Raw genomic sequence first — 25,696 nt, forward strand, 5'->3', positions numbered from 1 at the left:
CAGAGCTCTGACTTTTGGTCAGTCTGGCTGTAGTGCTGAAGAGAAACCAAGGGTTGTTCTTATTTCCTTCAATAAGTGATGAATAGTAAGATGTCTACTATTGAGGGTTTTTTTTTAAAGCAGCAAATTGGCTTAAACTGGCTCCAGGCTAAATGATGATCTTCTAAATTAGTGAGAGGATATTTCTTCTCCAGCCTACGAGTTATCTGCTTTAAAAGAAGTTGTTACTTGAGTCACCTTTGCCTTCCTATCAGGTTAAATGCATCTGGACATTGTCCTCTGGCATAAACAATGCATTTTCTTAAATTGTCACTCACTGGGTATTTTTTCTTTTTAAGACCGTTCTTTATAAACTTCTGAGATACTTCTGTGGGGAGTTCCACTTTCTGAGATTCTCAGACTAACCAATCTAGCACCAACAACTATGCCACATTAAAAGTCACTTAAATCACCTTTCTTCCCCATTCTGATGCTCGGTTTGAACTTCAGTGAGTCGTCTTGACCACGGTGCATGCTTAAATCCTAAATATACTGAACTGCTGCCATGTGATTGGCTAATTAGATATTTACATTAACAAGCAGTTGAACAAGTACACTTATTGAAATGGCTAGCGCCTGCCTGTTTGTGTGTGTGTGTCTTTGTCAGTGTTGGGACTAACGCGTTATTAAGTAACGCGTTACAGTAATTATGTTATTATTGTGATAACGAGCACGGTAAGTAGTTATTATGCCAAAACCAGGAACGTGGATTTAGAGAGGCTCGTTATTCGTTACTTCGTGTGGTGGCAATCGCGGAGCTTCCACAGATTCAGTAACATTAGCAAGTGGTGGAGGCCAGCAGGTGGATGAGGGAAAAGGGAGGCAGGAGGAGGAGAGAAGTTATGACCTGCAGTCTATCTGGGTCAGATATAAACCAAGTTTAGTTGGAGTTATGCTGACTTTTTCGTACTGCGTGCTAGCTAGCATGACGGGGTTTCTATACAACTGGGTGAGTGCTATGTTACTGATGTTGAACTTTATTTTGTTCATAAGGTTAATTATTAGAGTTGCCAGCCGTCCCCTAAAAAACAGAATCGTCTCATATTCAGAGAAAATATTACGTTTCTTATTGAGGTGAAAAGAAACAGTTTGTCTCGGACTTCAGCTACAATGAAAAAGACACAAAGCTGGAGTTATTCTGCGTCTTTGCTGCACAGCTGCCTCTTCTTCTCTCATTCTCCCCCCTCCCTTTCCTGTTTCTACTTCAATCATGAAACTGATCAATGATCAACTGATCGGCTTTTCTCTCTTGTTTGTTTATTGCCTACTTCGTGTGGACGTTGCGTTAAACAACAGCAGCATGTTTGATCAGCTGTTGTTAGAATTTATTTAATATTACTTTCTAGTATCAGCTGATGTTTGCTGGAGCCACAGCTGTAAAAGCTGCTGGTCATGATGTCGGTTTGGATATGTGATGAGATGGAAACATGAAGATGAAACCAGGAGATGCCCTTACTGAATCATCAGAGCTGAACAGGTGATGGAGAAACAGGTTTACCTTTTAGGTGACATGAATGAGTTGAAGGGAAGTTATGAACTGTTTCTGAGAGACAAATAACACCAGGATCCTTTTTTTACTTAGCTGACAGCTGGTAACTGTGCAGGTGCGTGTCTAGCAAAGTTTGGCCAGGGGGGCCATGTAGGGCATTAACAGGGAAAGGGGGGCAGAAAGAAATACTTTTCTTTCTTATTCTCATTTAAAATGTCTAGCTTTTAAAAAATAATTATCTGAGTCTTACCACAAACGATTGATAGATTGATACATATAAACCATCAAGACAGTGTACATCACTGTCACAACAGCGTTTGTTTTCATTCAAAGGCTTTATGATTTTTCCTATAATGGTGGGCCGGTCTCTAGTCAAAATGCCCGGGCCGATTTTTTGTCCCAGTCCAGCCCTGTATGCAGCTCATCTGCAGTCTGGTGTTGCCTACATCTTTCTATTCAGAAGGCAGAATTTCCGAGTTCCGAGTACAATCGAAAGCACCACGACTGCCGTTTTTGTGTTGGATGTAAAAAGTGCACATGACGCTGTGACGTAGGCTAGAATCATGGTGGCAGTCAACGACGGTCCAGGCGTGGGATTTCTCTCATGGAAATGTGCACATTATCTTTTCCTTTCTATTGGTAGGTGGCACAGAGCACTTGTGGCAAGTAAGCAAGCTAGAAGACTGGCAAAGTTATGGAAGCAACACATTAACAAGAGAAGTCTGAGTAAAACCAAAGTTACTTTCCCTAGTAACTAGTTACTCTGAAAGTAATGAGTAACTTTAAGTAACTGAGTTACTTTTGATGGAAGTAGCTAGTAATGTAACTAAGTTACTAATTTAAAGTAACTTACTCAACACTGGTCTTTGTGTATGTGTATGTACACAATGTGAGTGCTGTATTTTTTGTTTTTATTTTTGAATGTTGTTATTCCTGAATAATTTGCCAGTGTGAACTAAAACTCATCTTAACTGACCGTTTTCGAAGACTGAGTCCTTGAATGAACCTGGTGTTGCTGAACACTCACAGAATGAGGACATCCCCGGAGGAGAGGATGAATTCAAGCCTTCACAAACTGCATATTTGGAGAAAGGTAACATCTTAACAAATAAATAGTTGTACTGCACTACAAGGGTGTATATTTCATTGATAGGTTTGCTGTATATAATACAAAATTAACTCTATATGTTTCTGTTTGTTAATATAAACAATTTTACTATTCTCAGTGTGATTAAGTAAATGAGTTTGCCAACGGCACAAACAGATATATTCTGTAACATGGGCTTAGGTATTTTATAGTTTTATGAAACAATAACCTTGGAATTTCTGCTTTTTTTCTTTTTGATCCTGTAGGAAAAGAAAGAGAAAATGCAGTTATTATGGAAAAGGTAAGAGTCAGTTTTTAATGCTTTTTTTTTTTTAATTGAAGAACTAATGTATGTTTAAAAGAGAATGTCTGTTATTAACTGATCAGAGTGGGACTTGGTGTGATCTTCTGCTGCTGTAGTCCATGTTCTTCAGTTTTTAACTTCAGAGATATTCTTCTGCATACCTTGGTTGCAATGAGTGTTTGACCTGTGACATTAACAACACATTTTTACCCAGATAATTATGGCTTACTGGTTATTTTCTCTTCTTCAGATCATTCTCTCTAGAGATGATTCTGTGTGAAAATCCCAGTAGATCAGCAGTTTCAGAAATACTCATGCCAACCTATCTGACATCATTAACAACATCAAAGTAACTTAAATCACAGTTTTTAAAAAAAAGTTCTGCTACATTTTTTCACACTTTATCGGGTTGTCTTGACCATGTCTACACAGCTAAATCCTAAATATGCCCAGTTGCTGCCATGTGTTTGGATACTTTTGTTAACAAGGTTTGTGTGTTGCTGTTGATGTGCTTTTCTTTTCTGACTTATGAATGTTGTTAAGCCCACAATCTGTGAACTAAAGCTCAACTAAACTATTTTTTTTCCATAGTGCAATCTATTGAAAGCCCCTGGTGTTTCTGGACACTCACAGAAAAATGATGACAATACAGGTGGAGAGGGTCACATCAAGCCTGTACCAACTAAAACTAAGAAGAAAGGTAACATTCTATGACATCTTAAACAAAACAATTTATTTATACAGCTACTCATTCTAGGTTGTTTTTGTTTGTTTGATTATTTGTTTCCCACATTTTGGCATTAACTTCACAAGGTGCAATTGTAAAGTAATGAGACCATAGCAAAGTCTTGGATGTCAAGGACCTTTGCATCTAACATTTTTAGTTGATTGCAATTGATTCAGTTCACATTACAATAAATCTGGGTTTCTATAAGAAATGGATTTGATCACAGGGTAATTATGGGATAGTTAGAGATTTAAGGAATTTATGGGTCCTTATTTTTTTTTATTTTTATTTTTTCATTAAGGACCCTTATGGGTTTGGCAGCACGGTGGCACGGTGGTTAGCACTGTTGCCGCACAGCAAGAAGGTCCTGAGTTCAATTCCAACACCAGGCCGGGGTCTTTCTGTGTGGAGTTTGCATGTTCTCCCCGTGTTTGCGTGGGTTCCCTCCGGGTACTCCGGCTTCCTCCCACCGTCCAAAGACATGCAGCTTGTGGGGATAGATTAATTGGATAATCCAAATTGTCACTAGGTGTGAATATTCGAATGAATGTGAGTGCAAATGGTTGTCTGTCTCTGTGTGTTGGCCCTGCGACAGACTGGCGACCTGTCCAGGGTGTACCCTGCCTCTCGCCCTATGACAGCTGGGATAGGCTCCAGCACCCCCCGCGACCCTGAAAAGGAAAAGCGGAAGCAAATGGATGGATGGATGGATGGAATTTATGGGTGTATTCAATATTCAGTTATATATTTGAGGAATACATGAAGGCAGTTTATATCTGTAGAATTATGAAAAGACTTCTGAGTTGAGTCATAGGTAATTGTGTATGTTTTTGTTCTTTGTTTTGTTTTGATAAGATTTCCCAGGCCTTATCTATTTATTTCTTCTTAGTCTCCTTCTGAGTGGTATTTCTATTGGAGTTCTATCATAGAGTGTGATTTACAGTCTAATCAGAACAGCTCAGACACAACCCATGGTCAAAGAAGGCAAAAATAAATTGAATGAAGACTTTTGGCTAAACTGTGTATTGCACCTTTTTCGCCCCATAGTCCCTTAATCTGTCCCTCTGCTAATCTGGTAAATCAATTGTCTTGTGCAGGTACCTCCAATATGACAAGGAGTGTAAGCGAGGATAAGGTCAGAATCTTTTTTATTTACTTATTCATTATTGACTTATTTATTTATTTGTTTTTTAACGTTTATCCCACACAGTCTTAATAATTTGTCAGTTCCTAAGTGTGCTTTATTTCTTGCAGCAGTCAGTGACTCAAGTAAAAAAAGGACAATGTACATGAAACATTGAAGGACTTCTCAGCAGGCTTCACCTTCAAGACAAAAAAACAAAGATGTCACCAGCAGACTTACTTAAAATATGTCCTCCTGTGAAACAGATCCATGACACATCTGAGAAAGATCTAGCGCGTACATTTCTTCAGAAGTTATCAATGCTGGACTATCGAGTCAGATACATTCCTGTAAGACAAGACGATGCTGATGTGAGCTATTCACAAACTGTTACGATTTCTGACAGCGATGACTTAGATGCTCTATTTAGCACCGGTGTAGATTCCCAATCAAAAGAGTGTCATGTGCATCCATGCTGGGAGTTAACCGCCAAGAAAAGATAAAGAGAGAATGAACAGAGAAGAAGAAGAAACGGCTGATTTGGGCCTGTGTTTGATTTGGGAGGCCACACAGGAAGCTGTGAGAAGAGGGGACGAGGACCGGTGAGAGGTGAAGGCTGGACGTGTTCAAGTGAAAGTATAGGAAAATTGGGTTGAAAATTGAGGCTGAACTTGTGGGGTTTAGAAATGTCCAGAGCATCGCAACAGAAAGGTGAATTAAAAAAAGAGAGAGAGAGCAGGATGAAGAAATAAATAAACTAATAATACATAAATGAATAGAAAAATCTTTTGTATATGGCGAGGTGCTGTGGGCACCTAAGTCTTTGATAGTGTAGAATTTTCAAGTCAATACCATGGTTGCATCTACTGAAAATCTCTGTGAAGCTTAAATCTCAATGACCTTGACTTCAAGGTCAGAGGTCAACTTTTCTGAAAATCAGAGGAGTTTCACATTCATAACACAGGTATGTCTACTAGGAGGCTGAAGGGTAGCACTATATATTTATAAACAATCAAAAAGAACAATTATAACACAATTTATTTCCAATTTGTATGGAATTTATTTCTGTAAAGGTGGTGTTTTAGGTCTGATTGAAGGACTGATGTGATGGTAAGGTGTCCGCTGCTGCACTTTGACGATTGGTAGGCTTTTTTTTTTTTTAATTTTCACAAGAATTGCTACTTCCCCTAGAGTTTTGGCCACTCCAACAATCAGAAGATTTCCCTATGAGCAAGCATTTAGCGACAGTGGGAAGGAAAAACTCCCTTTTAAAAAGGAAGAAACCTTCAACAGAGCCAGGCTCAGGAAGGGACAGCCCTCTGCCACGACTGGTTGGGGTGGGGGGAGTGAAAATTTAAAAAAAAAGAAGCCAAAGTGATCATTATTGAAGCAGCTTAATTAATTTTTGCATTGTAATTTGCTGTTAATGTCATTTTCCAACCCCAGTTTGTGTTTTTATCACTTTTGTCCAGGGTGGAAGATGCCATGCTGGAGACTGATTCAGTATGGTCTTTCAGTGTTGATACATGGGAACCTTTTAGAGAGGCCAGGGCTGAAAAAGGGATGCCGGAGAACCTGAGAGGGTGTTATCCGCTGGTGTGCATCCAAGGCCAACATCTGTTTAATTAGGCTGACAAATAAGCGTTGGCCAGCTTCTGGTCCTCGTCTAAACATCATTAGCTGTTCGAGGTCATCCAGACGTGTAAGTATTATGTATCTTGTCTCCAGGGATTCATGTCCTGTCCCTGGAACAGAGCCTTTATATTGTTCTTCCGTCTTAAATGTCCAGCGCTGTTGCTTGTATTTGTCTCCAATGAAATAGTTTTCAGTGTACACGCCAGAGTCTAGCACATGATCTGGTGGCTGACCCTGAGTCTCTATGATGAATTTCAGATAATCATAGTCATTCTCCGAAGGGTAGAGTGGCACCCCTGTAGCAAGCTCCACAGCCACCAGCCCCAGAGACCACATGTCACTTGCTTCATTGTAAGGAAGGCCAAGCATAACCTCAGGTGCACAGTAACCAACCGTCCCCACAAAGTCACCAGGTATCACTGCAGACGCAGGACATGCGAGGCCAAAGTCTATAAGTTTGACTTTGATGGGAGACTCATGGCGGTTTACAACCATGATGTTTCCAGGTTTGAGGTCAGCGTGCACTATTCCCACAGAACTCAGGTGGGACAGAGCATTTGTGATTTGACCTAAAATTGGCCTGACTTCGCTTATGGGGAGACCCTGTTTATTCCGGTCCCCTATGTAGTCCCACAGGCATTGATCAAGGAGTTCAAATTTCAGGCAAACCCGCTGTCCGTCGTGGAAAAAGCCGTTCCATTGAACAATGTTGGCGGCATCTGAATCCAACCTTCGCAGCTGCTCCAAGATGAAAATTTCCACATGTGCCTGTTGCAGAATATCAGGGTCGCTCTTGTTGACTTTAATGGCAACAGCTTGGTTGGTTGTTGTGTCGCGACATTTGGCTACAATACCAAAGCCCCCTTCTCCAAGGAAAGCCTCTACCTTGTAGTGCTTTCCCAAAATGCTCCCTTTAACTAATTCAAGCTCATCTGAGCTGAATGATGGACTGGCTGATGTGTGGACGAATACTTGCTGAGAAAATTCAACCGAGTTTTGAAAACTGCAGTTGATTTTCTGTGATCTCTTGCTTTCCAAGTTTGAAGGGTGCTGAAAGACCACAGGGTTTTGTGATCTTTCAGCACTCATGTCAATGCACAGGGAACTCTTAGGGCTGAAAAAGGGATGCCGGAGAACCTCCGAGGGTGTTATCCGCTGGTGTGCATCCAAGGCCAACATCTGTTTAATTAAGCTGACAAATAAGCGTTGGCCAGCTTCTGGTCCTCGTCTAAACATTATTATTTGTTCAAGGTCATCCAGACGCGTCAGTTTTATGCATCTTGTCTCCAGGGACTCATATCCTGTCTCATACTGAAATTGTTGGTCAGTTTTAAATGTCCAGCGCTGTTGCTTGTCTTTGTCTTCAATGAAATAGTCTTCAGTGTAGACGCCAGAGTCTAGAACATGATCTGGTGGCTGACCCTGAGTCTCTATGATGAATTTCAAAACATCATAGTCTTCATTTCCAGGGTAGAGTGGCAGCCCTGTAGCAAGCTCCACAGCTACCAGCCCCAGAGACCACATGTCAATTGCTTCATTGTAAGGAAGGCCAAGCATAACCTCAGGTGCACAATAACCAACCGTCCCCACACGGTCACCAGGCATCACTGCAGACGCAGGACATGCGAGGCCAAAGTCTATAAGTTTGACTTTGATGGGAGACTCGTGGCGGTTTACAACCATGATGTTTCCAGGTTTGAGGTCAGCGTGCACCATTCCCACAGAACCCAGGTGGGACAGAGCATTTGTCAGTTGACCTAAAATTGGCCTGACTTCGCTTATGGGGAGACAGTGGTTTTTCCGGTCCCATATGTAGTCCCTCAGGCATTGATCAAGGAGTTCAAATTTCAGGCAAACCCGCTCTCCGTCGTGAAAAAAGCCGTTCCATTGAACAATGTTGGCGGCATCTGAATCCAACCTTCGCAGCTGCTCCAGGATGAAAATTTCCAATTTCGCCTGTTGCAGAATATCAGGGCGGCTCTTGTTCACTTTAATAGCCACAGCTCGGTTAGTCATGGTATCACGACATTTGGCTACAATACCAAAGCCCCCTTCTCCGAGGAAAGCCTCTACCTTGTAGTGCTTTCCCAAAATGCTCCCTTTAACTAATCCAAGCTCATTTGAGCTGAAGGATGGGTGAGCTGACATGGTGAAATGTGTCGGCTTGGTCGGTGAATTGCTAAGTAAAATTCTCTCAAAACTCTCCAAAAAGGGTTTGCTTGCTGTCAGGTCAAGGTCCGTTGAGCATTAAAGTTTAACAGAGCAAAGCTCCTACTTAAGGGTTTTTTCTCTCAGCAAGATGATGACATAACAAAGGATCTATGTCATCATCTTGTGATGTCACAAGATGTCACCTTTTTTCACAAGATGCATTCCATTTGGATCAAAGGCATTCTATTTTTTCAGTTGAAACACTAAAAAAAAAACAATGTTTCAACAGGCCAGGCTGCATTTTCTGCTGCAACATCTCAACAGGAGATAATAAGATAAAGACAAGGAAGACTGGTGATCTATCCATATCAGCAACATTGGCAGGTTTCTAGTGCAGGAAGTAATAAATTCAGCCCTCGTGTTTGCACTACAGGTTGCTTTCATGAGTATTTCTGTTTTTGTGGTGGGGGAATTTTTCCTCGTTCCAACGATGTAAACAAAAACATTAATTGTGCTTTCCGCAATGACTAATAATCATTGTGTCCTACTGTTCATTTACAGAACAGGAAAGGTTTTGTTTGGTTATGATTGTTTTGCAAGAAATACTTCAATCACAGTGGGGTAGTCTTGATTAAAATGTTATATGAGAACTGTGGCACCATGTGTGACCAGATATTGGCATGTAGTCGTCGCCAGACTGTCATCAAAAGTGTGAAGTTTGGGACAGACTGGACAAAATACATTTTTAGAGATGAAAATCTTATGTCCAGTGATAAATGATCAAAATTCCACCACAAACATGGCTTTGACAAAGATGTCCCTTTCTGAAGTGACCCCAAAAAGTTCCTGAAGTAACCAAATGGAATTTAACCAGTGACCTCTCACTTTGCAGGCGAACGTGTAAACCAGCGATGCCTGGAAAACACTAAAACTGTGCCAAAATGTCATTTTACATTCAAAATGGCGGACTTCCAGACTTCCTCTTTGGATTGGGTTCACTGAATCTGTGTGTAATAAATGTCATACACGTATTTCAAGCTGTAAATAAGTTGTTAGAAGTTCTTTAAAATTTCTTAAGTGGTGCTGTAGATCCATTTCCGCAGTGCCAGTCACTTTTTAAAAAAAAGTACATTTTGACCTGATGTGAAGAATGCAAAAAATGTCATTAGTTTGGAAGCATGTTTGGTATATGATATACTTGCCTGACTAATAATAATTTATTATTACTATTACTACTGTTGTTGTTGTTGTACAATGGAGCCTTTCCCCTGTGAATGACCAGCTCCCAGCTAAAATGTGTATTTTGTGCCATTTATAAGGTCAGTGCTTTATCATACCTTAAACTGTGCAGGGTAAAAGCCTGAGTTGCTGGGAAAAGCACAGGTGTATTAGAGTTTTTCTGAATTGCTAAAACACTAAACCCCATTGTAAAAACTAAACTGTCAACTATGAAAACTCTTTCATCAAATCAGTCCCACTGTTGCCAAAATCTTAAACACTATTCAAAGCTCAGTCTCCCATTTAGCAAAACTCTAAACACAAAACACACTTAGCAGTGTGGTGCACCTGTTGTCGTGTGAAGGCTGTGTGCAGTAGTGATGTCTCCTGTGTGTCGAAGCTTTGAAGCGTGTGTCGGGTAATCTCGTGGTAGTTTTGTAAAGCGCGTATCGAGGCTTGCTTTGATTACGTATGCAGTGATGTTCGAGGCCTCGCGGGCAGTCCGTACCACGTGACTGATTCAGGAACTGGCTCGCCGGTTTGCACCAGATTCTAAATAAATTGGGCAGCAAAACACAGCTGATTCCCCGTCACATTGTGTTGTGGAATTGGATTACGTCCCAGTTACATACTTACTTGAACATTTCTCCTTCGATGGAACCAGCAAGGAAGAGAATATTTGTCTGACAACATTTAATCTCATCTCTCCTAATAAAGTATGCACACAGTAATAAATATCACAAATGATAAGTACCATAATATAAATCAACAACACCACAGATCTTATAATCTGATTTTAGTTTATTAAAAAGTGAAGCACCACACACTAGTTTGTGTCATTGTCCAGATGTACATAAGCATGATTACACAGTTACACAATCATACCAAACTCTGTCCTGATAGTTTCCACTTTCTCTTTTGTATCAGACATACTGAGACAATATTTGGGATAAATAACCATGAAAACAATTTATTTATTAAGTTTAGAGGTTTACACATCACATCATTATAATCATTGAGCCTGTCTGACTTTAATCGTCCACTTGATGGCGCAGTAGAGCCAATGAATCGTCACAATGCTTCGAACCATGAGTCGACCAGTTGGATGGAAAGCTTCAGTTCATCACAAGGCTTCATCTCACCATCACTAATGAAAGCTCTTATAATTTGGCTGCTATTAGAGACCATTGATTTAGGCTCTCTTTGGTTACTACGTGGATCTTTTTTCAGACAAATTAATGAAAAAAATATAATAAATGGAAAAACAGAGTACAAATGTGAACAGTTAACTGGATATTACAGCGCGATTTCAGTGCATAAATACATACATACAGGTCTGAGACGTAAGTGGTGCAATATTGATAGAGCTCACATGACTCCGTCCTGTTCGTATCCCAGAAATCCACCAGGATTTTAGTGCCTCATATACTGCACAGGTCATTGGCACACCTGAGATTCAGGACGACATGCTAAGCAGTGCTGTGTCACCATCAATAATACACCATATTAATGCAAGGTACAATTACAGCTGGGCTCCGCCACATTTTATTTTAACAGAGGAAATAAAATATGCAGAGCTAGCTGAGTTGGTTGAAATTCAGTTGCTACTTTAAGAGAATTTCATACAAGAATAATTGAAGATAAAATAGGTTATTAAAGCTGTCATCATTGCTTCAGTGCCATATTCTCTCTGCTGTAACTCCGATTTGAAGAGGGCTTGTTTAGGCAACAACTCAGAGCACTATACGATCACTGCCGGTCACTTAGGTGATTTGTTATAAATGTGAAAACAGCTATGCAGGTTTAATGCAAGGAAGTCTTTACTCAGTGTTTGGCATGGGTCCTAAATGAAGGAGGGGTAGTCTGTCAGTCACTGCATTCCTCACCTGCATGGGAAACTTCCCAAACTGGAAGTTATCAGAAACATTGGAGACAATACTGAATCCACCAGAGACAGCTGGGACAGGTCCTAGTCATTACCATACAGAAAAGAACGGATTTATTTCAGTTCAGTTCAAATTAATAAGGTGAAGAAAAAACAGAGACTGCATCTTATGTGTTTTCTATTCTATTCTAGTAGTTTTAGAATCCAATAACTACACAAACAATCATGGCAGTGAGGTGTGGAGGGCCAGGAGTGACAAAATGAATGAATTAAATATGCCATTAATTATTGAATTAAATGTTTCATTATTTAATTAAATGCCCATTCACTTCACTAGTGTTTGTAGTTGTTGTTGAGAAATGCCCACTGAAAGAATGGCCACCAGGGCAAGTGCCTGTAATCGGATTACAGTAACACGTTACTTGTAACGCATTACTGCCCATCTCTGTTGAGAACAAATAATGTAAATGAATAATAGTGTTCAAATTGTTCGTTAAAACTCTGCATATCTCAGAAAAACTAAAAAAAAATCAGCTTTCTTCACTCACTTCTTTACAATGCAGCCATTACAGTCTTCTTTGATTGGTCGCTGCAGGATTGCCATTCTTCTCATGTTTAGTTTTTTTTCCTATCAGTGCTTTAATTCTATGAAATAAATTTTTCAAAGTCACTTTTTGCTTTCACTAGCTTGTTTTTAGTGTCCCACTTTTGGATCTTCTGAACTCACTCTGATTAAAGTTGTCATTGTACTAATGTTATTCATGTGCAGCTGACTTCACAGCTGTGTGTGTTTTTTGTTTTTTTTTGCAACTTTTTGTGATATCTAAATGTTTAACCTGTTCAATAACATTATTACTATTCAGTGATTATTATATATGATTATCACTTGGCTACGTGAACATACATAAATCTGTTAAATCTCAGCGACACAAGCATGTCTTCATGCGCACACACAGTTTCTACTCCCATTCATTCAGGTTTATATTTACAACTTTTACAGGACGAATGGACAGCCATCACTTTAAGGAAAAACAAAGAGAGAGAGAGAGAGATTATAAGTTCAGGGCAGGTCAGTTTTTATAGAAATGCATAGATGTGTGTTGTACTTCCATCTGGCTTATTACTTTCTAATGCAGGGGAAAGACATTGGCAAAGAAACACCTACTACATAAATACATTCCCGGACATTCCCGGACTCTCTCATCATTGCTCTTGGGGACTTTAACAAAGCCAATCTGAGCCATGAGCTTCCGAAATATAAGCAGTATATTAAATGCCCGACCAGAGAGGAGAGGACATTAGACCACTGCTACAGCACGATCGGCAGGGCCTATCGCGCGGTGCCCCGCACTTCACTCGGACTTTCTGACCACGTCATGATCCACCTAATCCCCGCGTACAGATAGAGGCTGAAGCTCTCCAAACCTGTCGTGAGGACAAAAAAACTGTGGAGCAACGAGGCTGTGGAGGAGCTTCGCACGTGTTTGGAGTCTACAGACTGGGACACAATGAAGGCTGCTTCTAACAGCTTGGACGAGTTTACGGACACTGTCACCTCCTATATCCACTTCTGTGAGGACAGCATTGTGCCATCACGCACCATTGTGAGTTATAACAATGACAAACCCTGGTTTACTCCTAAACTCAAACAGCTGTGGCTGGAAAAGAGAAAGGCGTTCAGAAGCAGAGACAGGGACTGCTACAGAGAGGCCAAGTACAGGTTCACTAAAGAAGTGGACATTGCTAAATATCAGCACTCTGAGAAGATGCAGCAGCAGATCTCAGAGAATGACTCGGCCTCTGTGTGGAAAGGTTTTAGGAATATCACCAACTACAAGCCTAAAACCCCCCACTCCACTGATGACTTGCTCTTGGCCAACACCCTTAACGACTTTTACTGCCGTTTTGACGAGCCATCAGGCAGCCTTCACACCTCCAACGGCCCCAACAATAGAGGCACTTTGGACACTAATTCCCCCACCTCTCCCCCCTCCATAGAGCCATCACCACCTTCAAACTGTTCACCTGCAACACCCCCCTCCTCACCCCACACAAAAGAGGATTTCACACCACCTCCTCCCACCACAACTCTTCATATTCATGAAGCAGATGTGAGGAAGCAGTTTAAGAGTCTGAATGCTCGAAAAGCTCCCGGCCCAGACGGTGTGTCTCCTGCCACCCTCAGACACTGTGCAAACGAGCTGGCCCCAGTGTTTTCTGGCATTTTCAACTCCTCACTGCAGGCATGTCATGTGCCTGCCTGCTTCAAGTCCTCTACCATAATCCCTGTCCCCAAGAAACCTAGGATCACTGGACTAAATGACTACAGACCCGTGGCTCTGACATCTGTGGTCATGAAGTCATTTGAGCGCCTAGTTCTCTCCCATCTCAAGACCCTCACGGCCCCCCTCCTGGACCCCCTGCAGTTTGCATACAGAACCAACAGGTCTGTAGATGACGCCATCAACATGGCCCTACACTTCATCCTGCAGCATCTGGACGCCCCAGGAACCTACGCCAGGATCCTGTTTGTGGACTTCAGCTCTGCCTTCAACACCATCCTTCCAGACCATCTCTGAGGCAAGCTTTCCCAGATGAATGTGCCTGATCCCATCTGCCGGTGGATCACTGACTTCCTGACGGACAGGAAGCAGCATGTGAGGCTGGGAAAGAATGTCTCGGACTCTCGGACCATCAGCACCGGCTCCCCTCAGGGCTGTGTTCTTTCTCCTCTGCTCTTCTCCATGTACACCAACTGCTGCACCTCCACCCACCAGTCTGTCAAGCTAATCAAGTTTGCAGATGACACCACCGTTATTGGGCTCATCTCGGACGGGGATGAGTCTGACAGGAGGGAGGTTGAACGTCTGGTGTCCTGGTGCAGCCACAACAACCTGGTGCTGAATGCCCAGAAGACAGTGGAGATTATTGTGGACTTCAGGAAGCACACAGCTCCACTCCCCCCCATCATCCTGACTGACACCCCCATCACCTCTGTGGACTCATTCCGCTTCCTGGGTACCACCATCACTCAGGACCTGAAGTGGGAGCACACCATCACCTCCGTCATCAAGAAAGCCCAGCAGAGGATGTACTTCCTGAGGCAGCTGAAGAAATTCAACCTGCCAACACGGACGATGATGCAATTCTACACCGCAATCATCGAGTCCATCCTCACCTCCTCCATCACCGTGTGGTACGCTGGAGCCACTATCAGGGACAAACAGAGACTGCAGCGTGTTGTGCGCTCTGCTGAGAAGGTGATTGGCTGCAGACTCCCATCTCTGCAGGACCTGTACACCTCCAGGACATTGCGGCGTGCAGCTCGGATCTCAGCTGACCCTTCTCACCCTGGACACAGTCTGTTTGACCTGCTCCCCTCAGGCAGGAGGCTCCGGTCCATTCGCACCAGAACCTCTCGCCATAAGAACAGTTTCTTCCCCTCTGCTGTTGGACACATGAACAATAAACGTACGACTGTTCCCACCCCTAACACATGACCCTACGCTGTGTTCACTGCATCATTCCATGTTTTGGCACTGATCACCACCTGCACTCATGTATATATCTTTCTACGTAGCACTTTTAATTCTTATTCTCATGTATATATGTCATGTATATCTCATGCATATATCTTTCTACGTAGCACTTTTAATTCTTATTCTTACTTTTATTTTTTCATGTCTATTTAAGCGCAATTTATGACAGTATGTTTGCACTGAAGCACCGCAGCAATTTCCTAATGTTGTAAACCTGCTCAACATTTGGCAATAAAACCCTTTCTGATTCTGATTCTGAATAGTTTGATTTGAAGTTGCTCTTTTGAGTCCTCTCTATTGACTCTGACATCCTGCTGTTAACACTTTCATGGTATTGCTTTGTTTGCTTTAAACAAACCTCACAGGGTGGTAGAATATGTCTGCGGTGCAGAGGTCCTTGGATCGCCTCTCTGTTGTCTTTGTTGACAGCAATGAAGGTGGTGAAAGAACTGCTCACTCCTGATTGGACACTGAGCTGCACCACCTTCTCCTTCACTCCTCCATCTTGCTGTCCTCTGAGCTCTCTCTCCTTCATCTCCAGGGAACGAATCAGAGTGCAAGCACCCAACCTGTGGACTGTTAATCTGCAGACAAGGAAGAAAACATTTACAGTTCTAATGTTTCCTATTTTTGCTACATTAGTACATCACTGACTTTTCTGTTTTTCTGTGCTGAGGGTGCATTCTTTTTATATTAGAATTAGTAGAGTTACAGAGGGTATATAGAGTGTGAACATAAAATAAGAGCTTGATTAGGCTGTAGAAACGGATGAAAATCCAGTAAAGTGAAGAGTGTGTGTGTGTGTGTGTGTGTGTGTGTGTCTTATACACCGAGCTGTTTTTTCAGTACTAATAAGAAAACGCGACCTCGACATGGACCCAGCAACTCACAACCCCTCTGCTGAGCTCCGTGAGGATTTAATCTACACAGTGGAGTATCACTGTCAGGAGTGGGCAGCGCTGCCAGGGGAAGAATATCGGGAAACCATAGCCATCCGTTTACAGAGGATGGTGTCCGGACTCCCATGGCTATTCTGCGCGCTACACCCCCACATCCAGGACTTCCTTTTCTCCACCGTACGCATCCACCCGGAGCAGCCGCTCCAGTATGAAGAGTCGGAGGATGTTCAGCCCGGTCCGCTGGAGGATTCGCAGCCTGGCTTGTCTCCTCCCCCTTCTCGGCGAAAACGGCGTGCACGCCGCCAGCGTTCCCGAGCAGCGGAGCAGCTTTCTTCCTTTGGTGAGAGTGATCGTGTTTCTCACATTCCGCTCAAGCATTCGGCTCCCAGGCTTCCGGACATTGCACCCTCTTTGAGTAAGACTGTGCTTCCCTCCGTGGACTTTGTTAAGCCTGAATCTGTAGATTGTGACTCAGCAGAATTAAAGTGTCAGGGTTTTGAGGCAGTTAACTCAGTAGCATCTGTTTCCGTGCCTGTTGTTCCTCTGAGTGAATCCAGTGTCAATGAGCGAGCAAGTGATTCTTCTGTTCTGCCTAAACCTGGTAATATAGAGACAATTAGCCATGTAGCTACTCAGAGTGACTGTCTTACCTGCTCACCTGCTCTGTCACCAGAAATCCATGACAGTAACCAAATGGGCTCTGTTAAGTGTTGTGTTCCACGGTCTGACCATTTGAACTCTGTGCACCAGGCATTTAGCTCAGTCTCTGCAAAGAATGTTCAGGAAGCGCCTCACGAAACGACTTTTTGTGTTGTTTCCTATGGGACTGCCACTCAAACCTGGGACGGTGCTGCACCTCAGCTGGTAAATGTAAATGGCAACGGAGCGCCACCTTCTCTAGTGCCTGCTAAGCAGGAGACTGTTTCTGTTTTTCCTCGTGGACTCCTTGAAACTGTGTATTCAATGCCTGCTAAGGTTAAGAGCCGCAAGGTTTCATCTGCTATACATAGACTGGCAAAGGATTTTAGTTTGAGCACAGCAGAGCTGGTTGCACAGGTTTACTTTTCTGTTCCCCGGTCATGTCAGTTTAACTCTGTGCGCCATGCTTTTTGGCCAAGTTTCATGGACTCTGTGTGTACTACGTCTCGGGCTACATCCTGTACGACTGTGTGTAGTGTTGTTTCACATCCAGGTTATACAGACGCTGCTTGTGTGAGTTCTCCAGTACCCGTGACTGCTCCTAAACTCACTCCTTCTAAGACTGCTATCCTACACCAGACTCACCCACATACTGCTACCAGAATTGCAGCCCCGCAGAACTGTTGCAATCAGCTTGTACACTCTGAGGTTTTCCAGTCTGAGCTCAGCCACACACCACCACCATCATCAGCCCTAGATATAACAGTGCATGCTGAGGGCACAAACCATCTGAGACTGAGTGTTCTGTAACTGATGCTCCTTCTAGTGACTGTTTCATGTGCCAACCCGTTCTATCTTTTGACATGTCCAGTGGGGCCCAGTCAGCTCCACAACCAGTGATTAATCATTCAGTTTCTCGAGTGAGCGGTAACAAGATGGTCGCTTCCTTTGTTAAGCTAGCCAAAGCTGTTCGCTACTCCTCTGAACCTGTTGCTGTGAAAACTGTTGTGGGTGTTACTTCGTCCCTGGACTGTGTGGCTCCCCATCCAGTTAGATCTGAGTCAGCCTGCCGAGTCGGTTCACCTATGGACTGTATGAAAATTGACTTTGTTTCCCAACCTGTGATTGTCCTTCCAGCCTCGATTCTGAAAAGACCTGTTTCTGGCGTTCTTCCTTCTCTGACCTGTGTTAGACAGCACACCGTTCCTCAAGAGACAGTTGCTGATGTCTGTTTTGAAACTGCTTCGGTGACTGTCCCTGAGCTAACCTCCTCCAGGACCGCTAGCGCTAACCTGGAGAGTTTAATAGCAGTGGATTTCCTAGGACCTGCTTGCTTTAAGCCTAGGTCTCCTAAAACTGAGTTTGGCACCAATAACTTAGTTCACCCAGTGACTGTTACTGTTCCTGTGCTTCGCTCTCCACCTCCAATTCCTCTACTCAGGGCAGCACGGGCCCAGCTTTCCCTTGCACCCGTATCAGCTCCTCGGGTGAGGGTGGCTGAGGTCCAGCTGGTCCCTGCTTCTGTCCCCAGCCTGGCAGAGGCTCCGTTCATCCCGGCACCCGTACCTGCTCCTCGGGTGGGGTTGATGGACACCCAGCCATTGCCTGCACCTGTTCCGGTTCCCCGGGTGAGGTCAGCCGTGACCCTGCCGACTCCTGCACCCGTCTCAGTTCCTCGGGTGGGAGCGGCAGAGGTCCCGCTAGCTCCTGCACCTACACCGGCCCCCAGGGTAAAGGCAGCCAGAGCCCAGCTCGTCCCTACACCCATATCTGTTCCTCGGGTGGGGATGGCTGGTGTTCGGCCAGGCCTAGCACCCGTTCCTGTTCCCAGGAGGAGAGCAGCCAAGAGTCAGTCACCTGCTCAATCACAAGTTCAACTACCTGCTGACCCGCCATCACTGCAACCACCACTACAACTTGCATTTCTGTCCATAGCACAGTCATTAGCTCAGTTATCAGCCCAGTTCCCTGTTTGGTCACCAGCTCATTCTCTAGTTCAGTTAGCTCAGTCACCAGCCGAGTTAATAGCTCAGCAACCCGTTCAGACACTGCCAACCTCAGCTGGAAGCCTTTGTGAGCTTTCTCCGCCAGCTGAGGACTGCGTGGTGCTGACAAACTTTGGACAGACTGTTTGCCCTGCACAGCCCCAGCCGTTGCATCCCAAGCCGACTGCGTGCCCTGTGCAGCTACAGTTAGCGTCCCCTCAGCCAGAAGTCTCTGCACCTGCTGGCTCTGCATCTGTTCTCGCTGGGGGTTCAGGGGAACCTGTCCAGCCTCTCCTCGTCTCCGCTGGGGGTTCAGGGGAACCTCTCCAGCCTCTCCTCGTCTCCGCTGGGGGTTCAGGGGAACCTCTCCAACCTCTCCTCGTCTCCGCTGGCGGCTCTGGTCAGCCCGGCCAGCCTCTCCTCGTCTCCGCTGGCGGCTCTGGTCAGCCCGGCCAGCACCTCCTCGTCTCCGCTGGAGGGTCCGAGGGGCCCGTTCAGCCGTTGCCTGGTCCGGCCTCTGCATCAGCTGCACCCACGCCCGGTCCGGCCTCTGCATTGCCTTCAACGTTGCCTGGTTCAGCGTCAGCCTCGGCCTCAGCTTCGCCTTCAGCTTCGCCTGGTCCGGCCACCGCTTCAGCTTCGCCTGGTCTGGCCCCCGCTTCGGCTTCGCCTGGTCCGGCCCCCGCATCCGTTCCAGCTCCGTCGCCTGTGGCTGCCATGCCGCCGTCTGGTCCTGCCTCGTCTAGTCCTGCCTCGTCTGGTCCTGTTCCCACCAAGCCTCAACCAGTACGCCTGACGCTCTGTTGCCGCCGCCGTCTTCCACACGGCCGGCCTCCGGACCTGCTCTGCTGCCACTGCCACTTTTCGCGTGGCCGGCCCCCGGAACAGCTGGACTGAACTTTTGTGCTGTCGCCCCCAGGTTAACCTTCCGACCTCTTTGAACATTGCTTCCATGTTTTGACCTGTTTTTGTGCTCCTTGTCTTTTGTTTGGTTTCGTTCTCTCCGTCCTGGTCCCCCGCCTCCCGCCCTGGGTGGGTTGTTTTCTGTTATTCTTGTGTTTTGGTTCTTGGGTTTGGGCTGTCGGGAGCCAGCCCTTGAGGGGGGGGTTTATGTCATGATCCTGGGCCATGTTGGCTCAGTATTCTTAGTTTCATGTATTTTTGTATTTTGTTCCTTATTTAGGCCATGCTTCCTGGGCTGCCCTGTTACGTTGTTCCCTAAGTGTTTTCCCCTTGTGACTCTTACCCCTTGTGTGCCCCTCTGTGTATCTGTGAGCCCTCGTCTCTCCTTGTGTTTTATTCCATGTTTTCCCCAGCCCGTTATGCCTGTGTTCTCTCCGTGCTCTCTCTCCTCCTGTCTGAACCTCTGTACTTCCTGTTTTACTTTGCCCGTCTCCCTCAGTTCTGTGTCGCGTTCTCCCTCATGCTGTGTGTTTCTACCTGTAGCTCCCTGTGTGTTTTGTTAGAGTCTTCCCAGTTTAGATTTTGTAGAGTTTTTGTGTTCAGCAATAAAAGCTGCCATTTTGAGTTCAGTCCTGTCTCCAGTGAGTTTGCGTTTGGTTCCAATTCCTGCCGGCACACAGCCAGATCATGACATGAAAGGAATTATCAGAAAGATTTTATATGAACCTCATAGATCCTTCCAGCTTGAATTCATGGCCAAAGTCCCTGGAGTCACAGTGGATGAAGATGATGAAGTCTGTCAAAAAGGGAAGTCTGCTGCACTGAAAACAGTTAAAATGCTTCAAGGGATGGGAATTTCAAAGAACAAAGATACATTTCTACCTTGTCAAGGCGATCTGTGGCATGAGCGGTGTAAAATAAATAAAGAGCTGTATCACCTTAAAGGAAACATTGAGAAGGAAAAAAGTCATAAGCAACAGCAACTGAATAAAATAAGACAAAATCAATGCAAAGCTTCATGTAGTGAACTGATGAAGTCATTCACAGAAAGCCTCTTGTCTTTGCCATCAAAACAGAAGGAGTACTTCCTGAAATGGACTCAGATCTTAATAGATGCCCTATCCACAGACATAGCTGGACTGGCCATCGCGCATACCGGGCAAATGCCCGGTATGGTTTTATGGGCCGATGGATTTTTTTTTTTTTTTTTTTTTTTTTTTTAGGAAGGGTATATATAATGAAAGGTGTTGGATTGGCCAATTGGTCATGATCGACTTTGGGCTGGACCAATTACAGGCCGGATGCACCCTCCCCCTTGTTTAGCAATCTCGTGATTTTTGCGCATTGCATGCCGGGAACTCGTGGCAAAACAATCCAAGTAGCGCATCAAATGCAAGCATTTGCAGCACCGCAAAACGTTCATTCTCCGGTTCCAATACCTTCTTGTTTTTTCTTTGCCGCACAAAAAAGGAATGTACAAAACAAAAGGAGAACAATGCCGGTCCGTACAAAGACAGACTCGACGAAAAGACAAAGAAAGGATACGAGGAAAAATCAAAGGAGTGAAAGGGTCAGACCCTTACGAGCACACAGAGTGGACAAAAGACGTTAGCGTGCTGCCCAACTTTCACCACGCTCAGATTTATAATTATACGGTTCTTGGAGTGAGTGCATACACTCATGAAGTTTAGTAACTTCAGGTCACTGCAACAAGCCCAGGTACAGTTTACCGACGATGGGTACAGGACCTTGAAATGCACCGTGAAAGACCATCGTACGAACAAAGGTAAGTTTACCAGTCTCACAAATCGTCGTCATAAATATACTTTCGTTAACCGTTTATTAATAGGACCTTTGAGCTCAACGGTAATTAATTAGTAGTGGAAATAATTTCTGGTAGCATTACAGAAATGTAGCAGTGACAAATTAATATTGTATGTTGTAATCGTACTGGACAATTAGTGATACAAAACAACTGTTTTATCTTGTGAATAAAAGTACATGTTTTTGTAAATGTACCATGGTAATAACAGAAGCGAAACGCAATATTGTGTCAGGACAATTCACTATTTATGCACAATAAACAAAGGAGCATAGCGCAACAATTTCTGTTCAGCGCCAGACTTGCTTGTAACCTATATCACCAATTATGTTAAGAAAAATGACGTATTAACTACTACAAAACTCTGACCTTTGTGGGAATGCTTGGAGCAGACTAACATGTGAGCTGAGTGTTCTGAGACGTTATATTTGGTATATCCAGACCATCCGTCGGCTCTTACTTCGGAAACATGGCTTAAAAAATTTCTCTTCAACAACGTAATCCGATTAAAAAAAAAACGATCTCTTTACCCGTCGGCTTCCCGTGGCTGTCATGCGACCGACTATTGCAGTTAATAATACAACAGCTTGTTGCCATTTTTTGGGTTTCTTTTTATCGCTGTGTAACTGAGTTCAATTGAAAGCCTGCGTGTGCTAGTACCTCTTGCCACAAGTTCCCAGAATCCTTTGCGGTTTTACCCCTGAATGACGTCACATTTTCAATCTTTATCCTGGTGGGCCGGTCTCTAGTCAAAATGCCTGGGCCGATTTTTTGTCCCAGTCCAGCCTTGTCCACAGATGATCTCTCTTCAATTCTCCAAAGCTATGATGAAAAGTGGACTGAGCTCTTGACTCTGAAAAAGAAACACGACAAATCTGATCTGTTAGCAAGCAAACAAACAGAGCTTGAACAAATCTCCAAAACACTGCAGTCTGCAACCTTTTGCCTGGAGCACATCTTCAGAGAAATGGGACAGATCTATGAAGCCCATAGAGCAGTACAAACACAGAATAAACTGACTTCCTGGTCTAAATATCCAAAGTTGGCTGCAGATCTGATGATTTCAGGACACCCAGTGGAGCTGATGGATGGTGATGCAGGTCATGTGCCTCTAACATGGATCTCTAGTTTTTTAGATGAAGTCATCAAGAAACTAGGTGACCAGAGAGTTTTTGTGTTGTCAGTTTTGGGCGTACAAAGCAGTGGAAAATCAACAATGCTGAATACCATGTTTGGATTGCAGTTTGCAGTGAGTGCAGGCAGGTGCACCAAAGGTGCCTTCATGCAGCTGGTCAAAGTGTCAGAGGAAATCAAGAAAGACTTCCAGTTTGACTATTTTCTAGTGGTGGACACTGAAGGACTGCGAGCTCTTGAGCTGGCAGAAAATGCTACTCTTCATCACGACAATGCACTAGCGACATTTGTTGTTGGCCTAGGAAGCTTGACACTAGAGCTGGGCGATATGAGATTTTTTCATATCACGATATGTTTTTTTCATTTCAGGCGATAACGATATCTATCACGATATAAGCCAAATAACTATATTTGTAAGATTTAAATGTGCCGTTGCTCACAAGTAAAATGTGAAATAATCAGCAGCTTGTTTTTATTTAAATATTTATTTCCCATAATAAGTTCAACAGGGTAGATGTACTTAAGGAACATGAGACTTTTTCAGATAAATAAAGGCAAATATTGCAAACTACACAAAAGCAGCCGCTAAAGCGTTTAAGTTTCAAAATAGAACAAACGAAACAGACTAAATTGTCAATTCCACTTAGAAACAAAATATTAATTGTAAAAATAAATCTTAGTTTGTTTTACAGAAGAACAGACAAAACTGACTAACTTTTGTCAATATCAAATAAACTGAGAACTAAAAGGAAATTCTCAATCTCTCCTTGTTGTATAGCTTAGCTTTTCAAACAGTTTTAACAGTTACTTTAGTCTGACAAAAGCCGAATGACGAATTAGCGCTTCCAGTCAGACACTGAGGCTACGTCCACACGTACACGGGTATTTTTGAAAACGGAGATTTTCCGTTTTCGTTTTAAAAAATAATCCCGTCCACACATAAAGGCAGAAATGAAGGAAAACGCTGCTATGAACATGCCAAAGCAGCAGGTGGCGCTAGATTCCTAACCGTGCAGAAATGTTGGCCAATCAGAAGTCTAGAAGCCTCGGTGGGAAAAAGTAAACAAAGCTGCGGCATAGAAGCAGAACCGAGTCGTATGTGTGGAGGGACAGTAACTGTGTGTATATGTAAGCATTTAAACACTGCAGAGAGTAGAATTAACAGTAACACTATTGTAGAAATTCATTTCACCGAAACAATAACGTGGCGCACAGTGTGACGCATGCACCAGTTCATTGTATTTCCAGACTTGCTTTCGGCACAATTTACAGTGCACGCTACTCTGTTTTTTGTCAGACTTGAAATAGCCGAAATACCTTCACACTACGGAACTTCTATGGCTCTTCTGTTCGACAATCTCTCCGGCGTTGGAACCATCATCTGTTTTCTCTTCGGTCACGCTCGGTTGATTTTTCTAGTCGGCACACTCATTTCCTCCATTACCCGCTGGCTGCTTCCCAAACAAACACACGTGCGGCTTGGCACTTGTGCTGTACGTTACAAGTCACGCGACGTGACGCTGCGGCTGTGATTGGTTCGGCTCTGCGTTACTTAATTTGGATTGGCTGATCTTTTTTTTTTTTTTTTTTTTAAGAGGACAAGAGCGGCGAGGTCTATCGCGATAGCTTAATTTCTCTATTGAGTAAAAGTTATATCGCGATACATATCGTTATCGTTCTATCGCCCAGCTCTACTTGACACTGATCAACATCTTTGGTGAGAATCCAGCTGAGATGCAGGATGTCCTGCAGATTGTTGTTCAGGCTTTCATGAGGATGAAGAAAGTTAAACTTTCTCCCAGTTGTGTGTTTGTTCATCAGAATGTGACAGATATGGCAGCTACTGAGAAAAACATGGATGGGAAAAGACGCCTGCAAGAAAAACTGGACCAGATGGCTCAACTAGCTGCTAAAGAGGAAGTGTGTGATGCTGAGTGCTTTAGTGATATCATTGACTTTGATGTGCAAAAAGATGTGAAATACTTTGCTCAGCTATGGGAGGGAAGTCCACCGATGGCTCCTCCAAATCCAGGCTACAGCGAGAGCATCCAAGAGCTGAAGAACATCATCCTGTCTAAGGCTAAATGCTCTCCTGGGATCACTCTCTCACATTTTAACAGAAAGATACAAGACCTGTGTAAAGCTCTGATGAATGAACACTTTGTTTTCAGATTCAAAAAACACATTAGAAATTGCAGTTTACAGAAAACTTGAGGTTGAGTATGGAAACTGGACCTGGGCCCTGAGGAGCAACATGCTGGTGATTGAAAACCAGCTTCATACCAGAATTGAAAATGGAGAACTTGACAAGGTTGAGCGTAGTGATGAGTGAAAAATATAAAGAAGTAGAAAAAGATATGTCAAAGTACTTTGAGGATGACAGAGACAAAGAAATGTTGGTTCAGTGGAGAGGCCGATTTGAAAACAAAATAAAGGAGTTCCAAGAGGAGCTGGTGACAGGAGTGGAACGAAAACTGGATGAAGTTATTCAGCAGAAGAAAGCTTGTAAAAAGCTGGATGATAAGAAGACCGAATTTGAGAACAAGCTGCTGCAAAAGAGTAAAAAGCTTGCTCATAAGTTAAAAGACAAAGCAAAAAATGAAGAGGAACTTAAAAAACATTTCAAGTCAGTTTAGGATTACTGGGTAAAAGAGTTAACTGCAGATGCACAACCCATTCAGGACATCAAGCTGGATGACGATCAGGCAACTATCTTTAATGACCTTGGTTTTGAATGGAATCTCACATTTGAATGCAAAAAGAATGGCAGATACAAAAAAATATCTGAGGTTGGCAATTATTCTGATTATATTGTCCTTGGCAAGCACCAAGATACAACAAGAAAAGGGCTTGCCAGCCAAGTGGCTACATTTTTTGAAGTTGGTGCTAATACATTACTTAAAGAGACCTTTTGAGCATGAAGACCAGGAAATGATAAGATCCCTCATAAGAGACCTGATCAAATCCTCATCAATCAGCTGTGTAACTGCTGCTGGGAAACCTGCCCGTTCTGTGCAGCTGTTTGTACCAACACAATTAAAGATCACAGTCCTGGAGATCACAGTGTCCCCTTTCATCGATCTCAAGCAATCAATGGTTGGCACTACAGAAACACTG

At 43.7% G+C, this 25,696-nt stretch overlaps 1 pseudogene; it reads left to right on the plus strand.

Moving 5' to 3' along the window:
* The first annotated feature begins 964 nt into the window (after positions 1-964).
* LOC113021574 (interferon-induced very large GTPase 1-like) lies at positions 965-25,494 on the plus strand (annotated as a pseudogene).
* The last annotated feature ends 202 nt before the right edge of the window (positions 25,495-25,696 follow it).

Source organism: Astatotilapia calliptera, chromosome 4 (assembly GCF_900246225.1).
Source record: "Astatotilapia calliptera chromosome 4, fAstCal1.2, whole genome shotgun sequence".
Taxonomy (NCBI): domain Eukaryota; kingdom Metazoa; phylum Chordata; class Actinopteri; order Cichliformes; family Cichlidae; genus Astatotilapia; species Astatotilapia calliptera.